Raw genomic sequence first — 5,296 nt, forward strand, 5'->3', positions numbered from 1 at the left:
CTACTGCAGCAAAGGGCCTCTCTATCAGAGTGAAAGGCAGATTGTTTGATGCCTGTATGCAAACAGCTATGCTGCATGGCAATGAAACATAGGCTATGACAGCTGAGGACATGTATAGGCTTAAAAGAAATGAAGCCTTTATGCTTCACTGGATGTGCATGTTCAACAGAGTGTAAGTATATTAAGAGAAAAGTTGGGCATAAGAGGAATCAGATGTGGCGTACAAGAGAGACGACTGTATTGGTTTGGTCATGTGATGCGTATGGATGAGGACAGCTGTGTAAAGAGAACCTGTGGTAGAGATAGACCCAGGAAGACATGGGACAAGATAGTGAAGCATGATCTTTGAACTTTGAACCTCACAAAGGCAATGACTGGTGAGTGATACTTTTGGTGATGTGCTGTGCTTGAGAGGAGCCATCAAGCCAAGTGCACCCATGCTGGTGGCATATAAAGAACATCTTTTGAACGTTGGGCTTCACACAGGTAAACTGGCTGAGTTCCTTTCGAGCGTTGGGCCTCACGGAGGTAAAGTGGCTGAGTTGCTTTTGAGTGTTGGGCCTTACTGAAGCAATGACCAAGACCTTTGGCATTATGTCATGCTTGAGAAGAAGACCCATCAAGTTGAACAAAATTGCACTCGTGGCAGATGCTGGTGTCATGCAAACTGGCACCTGTGCTGGTGGCACGTGAATGCACCTCAATATCAGGCAAATGGGCCATGCCAGTGGCCAGTAAAAGCACTCATTACACTCTTGGAGTGGTTGGCATTAGGAAGGGCTTTCAGCCATAGAAAACCATGCCAAATCAGACTGGAGTCTGGTGCAGCTTTCCAGCATGCCAGCCCATTCAAACTGTCCAACTCATGCCAGCATGGACGACGGACGTTAAATGATGATGATGATGATATCAGTATCATCATTTAACATCTGTCTTCCATGCTGGCATGGGTTGGACAGTTCATGTGAATTCATATGATTTAGAGAAGTTATTCCAAACATAAAAGCAAAATTGAGATCTTGAATTAAACTTATTATGTATCAAAGGCGATAAGATCCATGCAAAAAAAGTGGAGGAATACCACATGGTGTACTCAGTGCAATTATGGCTACACAAAGCTTAGTGCAATCAGAGACAGGATATTTCATAAGTGGTAGATGCATAGCAGCAATTAATCATAAGAGAACATATAAAATAAACTTCTTCAAATGGTTGAAAGACACCCTAGAAGTAATTGATGGCTTCTATTACCAAGATGATTTAATTAGCAGAGGAGGTGGATGGTCTGAAAATATAATAACCAGAGTAATAATGAGATGGAAAAAGTTAAGGAAGCTCTTATCTCTGTTGGGAAAAAAGAGTTTCTCTCTCAGAATGCAAAGCAAATTGTATGATGTTTGAGTGTAAAGTGCAGTGCTGTATGATAGTGAAAGGTGGCCCTTCAATCCAGATTTACAAGGACTGGAAGGAAATAAGGCGAGCATGCTGAATGTGTATGGATAGTAGTATGAACACAGAATACAAATGGTCCGAAAGAGAAGCTGAAATGCAAAGAATGAGATATACTGTGCAAGAATAAAGACTGTTGCTGTACAGGCATCTCATTTTAATGGAAGGTGTAAATTGTAAAAAGAAGTGCAGAGCACTCAATATGAACAGAATGTATGGCACAGAAAGACCAAGGAAAACAGAATGAAATGGTAGACTGATCTCAAGAAGCTGAATTTCATGAGTGAAATGACAAAATTTGGTGATGTGTAGCAACACATAGTACTGCAGAAAAACAGCCATACTTGTATGGTAAAAGTAATGGGTGGAGATGTGCATGTGTGTGTCTCTCTCTCTCTCATTACATTTATATTAAGTCCCTATCTACTGCCTTCAGTCTTTCTTCATTGCCCTCGCAACTGTCACAGGGTCCCCTATCATATTCATTGTACTGTATCACCTATGTAATTAGGGACTGCATAAGATCTATCTGTATTCAATTCACCACTAATATCTTGTTTCTTTATTGCTAACCACCACTCGCATTTTCTCTCGCATCATCTTCTCTCACACTTTCTCTTTTTCTCTTTCTCTCTCTCTCTTTCTCTTCCCTTTTCTCTCTTCGATTACTCCATCCCTATCATTTATTTTTGACATCCATCACTCCCTTTCTCTTACCATTATCCATTTATATTGTTGTTCTCACCCATCTTTACTCACCTCTCTCTCTCACTCACTCTCTCTCCCCCTCTCCCTCCTTCCTCCTCTCTCCATACACCCACAAACACATTTCTTTGTCATCTACCAATCCTTACTGATATTCATCACTTTCTCTCTCCCCTCACTCTCTTTTATTTCCATTATTGCCTCTTATCACTCTCTCTTCTTCCTTCACAGCACTCATGTTGTCTTTCTATACAGTCTCCTTACCAACTACCAACATATAGCTGTCTCACATTCTTTCTTTCATTACTGTTCCTCTATCACCTCAATCTGTTTTCCTATCATTCTCTTAGCCTGGTTATCTCTGTTTTCACCACTCTTCTATTTATTCACTCACTCTTGTTGCTTGAACAGGCAGACAATATGAGGTAAATAGGGCTCTTTAGCTTTTTCTAGGGCTGGGATAGCAATGAAATACACCACAGTAATAATGAGGAGGAGAAAGAGGAGAGCAACACAGGTAGTGGTGCTGTTGGTTATGGCAGTGAGAGCACTATCAGCTGTGGTAGTGGTAGTGGTAGTGTCAGCAACTGCAGTCATGGGGAAGGTGATGGTGGGGGGGTTAGAACCTCTGGAAATGCTATGCATACATATAATGTGACAATTTTAGCACACACACCACCAAACAAAAAACACCACAAACCAGCAAGTGAACATCTATATAGTCACTCAAGTAACTAGAAATAGCAACCAAATATCCTTCAGAATCATACCATAGAACCACAATACTTTCAGTCAGAATTCCTTCGATACATAGTTCTGTTGTCTGAACAACGTTATCTACAAAACAATCAGAACACTTCTAACAATTTTTAACAGAGTAAATACAGGAGTTTCAAAGTTCAATAATAAACTAAGGAAATAAAGATAACAACACTAGCAACAGCAACAACAACATCTGTGATAAGAACTAACTTTAGTTGCTCACTGTCATATCAAATCTGTTTCTTTTGTCTCTTTCAGTTCCTGTTTGACATTGAAACCTTTCAGTTCATTACTGTCATTAAATTCGAATAGAATATGGGAACAAACTGGAAATGCTACTTACTCCTCTTCTTTCTTAAAGTCACATTTTGGGGTAAATTATACTTATTTTGATCAGATCTTTATAACTTTTGTTGCTGTTGTTGTTGTTACTTTTCATATTCAGGTTATGAAGTCTGTCATACGACTTAACAGGTCGATAATATGTCTGTCTATTTATGGAAGGAATTGAAGGGCCTATCACGTCATTGTCATCATCATTATCATTATTGGTATTGTATAGTGTCCATAACAGAAAAGAAAAAAAAAAAGACAAGCAGTTATAGAATCAGTCTACTTAGTTGTAAATATTAACTGAATGAGTGAAGCTCCCAAGTAAGAAAGAGAGAGAGAGAGAGATAGGAGGTAGCAAAAACTGCATCTAATTAACATGTTACATAATTAACTTTCAGTGCCAAGCTTAAATCCTCTCTTAAGCTACCCACCTCAGTGCACCCTGCCTTCTTCTGTATCAAGTGTTTAAAGAAGAAATAACGCATATGGGTATTGCAAAATCATCCTCATTATCATTTAAATATATATTTATAAAGCAAAATATTTTGCTATTAATCTGACATACTTTATACTGCCTTTAATATCATTTATGTGGCTCGACATGGACAATTCCCTTATTAAAATTGTTGTGATGTGTGCCAAATAAATTATATGATGATGATAGTAATGATAGCTGTTATGATGATTAAAAGGGCTAATGAGAACTAATATGATTATAAATCCCGTGTTTATATTTTTATGAATTTTTTAATTTCTGTTTTGATGTATAAATTCTTTATTCATAATGTTATAATATTGTTTGTAATAATTGTTTAATTACATTAAAGATTTCGATTTCCTTTCATAGTTAAGGATATTTAAAGCATAACACTTCAGCTTGTTTCATTATTTTTATTATTTCAATTATGTCTTCGATTTCAGTCCATAATTAATGCTGCTAAAAACATAACACTCAAACGCATGTTGTAACAAGCGAAATTATATTATATATAATATTAAGATGTAAATAATATTAATTTGATATTAAAGGCAGTGAGTTGGCAGATATGGTAGCACACTGGGTGAAATATTTAGTGGTGTTTCATCTGTCTTTACGTTCTGAGTTCAAATTCTGCTGAGGTCGACTTTGCCTTTCATCCTTTCAGCATCAATAAATTAAGTACCAGTTGCATACTGGGTTCAATCTAATCAACTGGTCTCCTTCCCAAAAATTTTGGGCCTTGTGCCTAGAGTAGAAAAGAATATTAACTTGATATTATGTATAATACTATCTTAAGATACATATATAATACACATAATGTATATATTATCTTAATATAAATTATTGTATATAATATATTATCTTAAGATATACATAATATATTTATTTGATGTATAAAGCAGTGAGCTGGCAGAATCGTTAGCATGCCAGGCAGAATGCTCAGCTGCATTTCATCCCTCCTTACGTTCTAAGTTCAAATTCTGCCAAGGTCAGCTTTACCTTTCATTCATTCAGGTTCAATAAATTAAGTACCAATGAAACACTGGGGTTAATGTAATCAACTAGTCCCCTCCAACAACATTTCAGCTCTTATGCTTTCCATAAAAAGAATGTATTATATATAACATTAGCTTGATATTATATATTATAGGAAATATCTTAAGATAATCTTTTATTCTGTAGCTTGTTTCAGTCATTTGACTGTGGCCATGCTTTTGCACTGCCTTGAAGGGTTTTAGTTGACTGAATTAACCCCAAGACTTATTTTCTAAAGCCTAGAACTTATTCTACCAGTTTCTTTTTGCTGAACTACTAAGTTATGGAGTTGTCAAGCGGTGATGGAGAGACAAACACAGACACAAAGACACAAACACATAGATATATACATATATATGATGAGCTTCTTTCAGTTTCTGTCCACCAAATCCACTCACAAGGCTTTGGTCAGCCCAAGGCTATAGTAGAAGACACTTTCCCAAGATGCCATGCAGTGGGACTGAACCCACGATCATGCTTCTTACCACATGGGCGTACCTGCATATATATATATATATATATATATATATA

General features: G+C 36.8%; 1 protein-coding gene across 1 annotated transcript in view; it reads left to right on the plus strand.

Annotated features, from left to right (window-relative positions):
- LOC106880126 (uncharacterized) overlaps positions 1–5,296 on the plus strand; it is a 21,924-nt gene that overhangs the window by 9,784 nt on the left and 6,844 nt on the right. Inside the window, exon 4 of the mRNA XM_014929946.2 lies at positions 3,175–3,289. The gene's annotated coding sequence lies outside the window, so the exon portion shown is untranslated. The remainder of the gene's footprint in view (positions 1–3,174; positions 3,290–5,296) is intronic.

The sequence above is a fragment of the Octopus bimaculoides genome, chromosome 2, assembly GCF_001194135.2.
Source record: "Octopus bimaculoides isolate UCB-OBI-ISO-001 chromosome 2, ASM119413v2, whole genome shotgun sequence".
In the NCBI taxonomy this organism is placed as follows: Eukaryota; Metazoa; Mollusca; class Cephalopoda; order Octopoda; family Octopodidae; genus Octopus; species Octopus bimaculoides.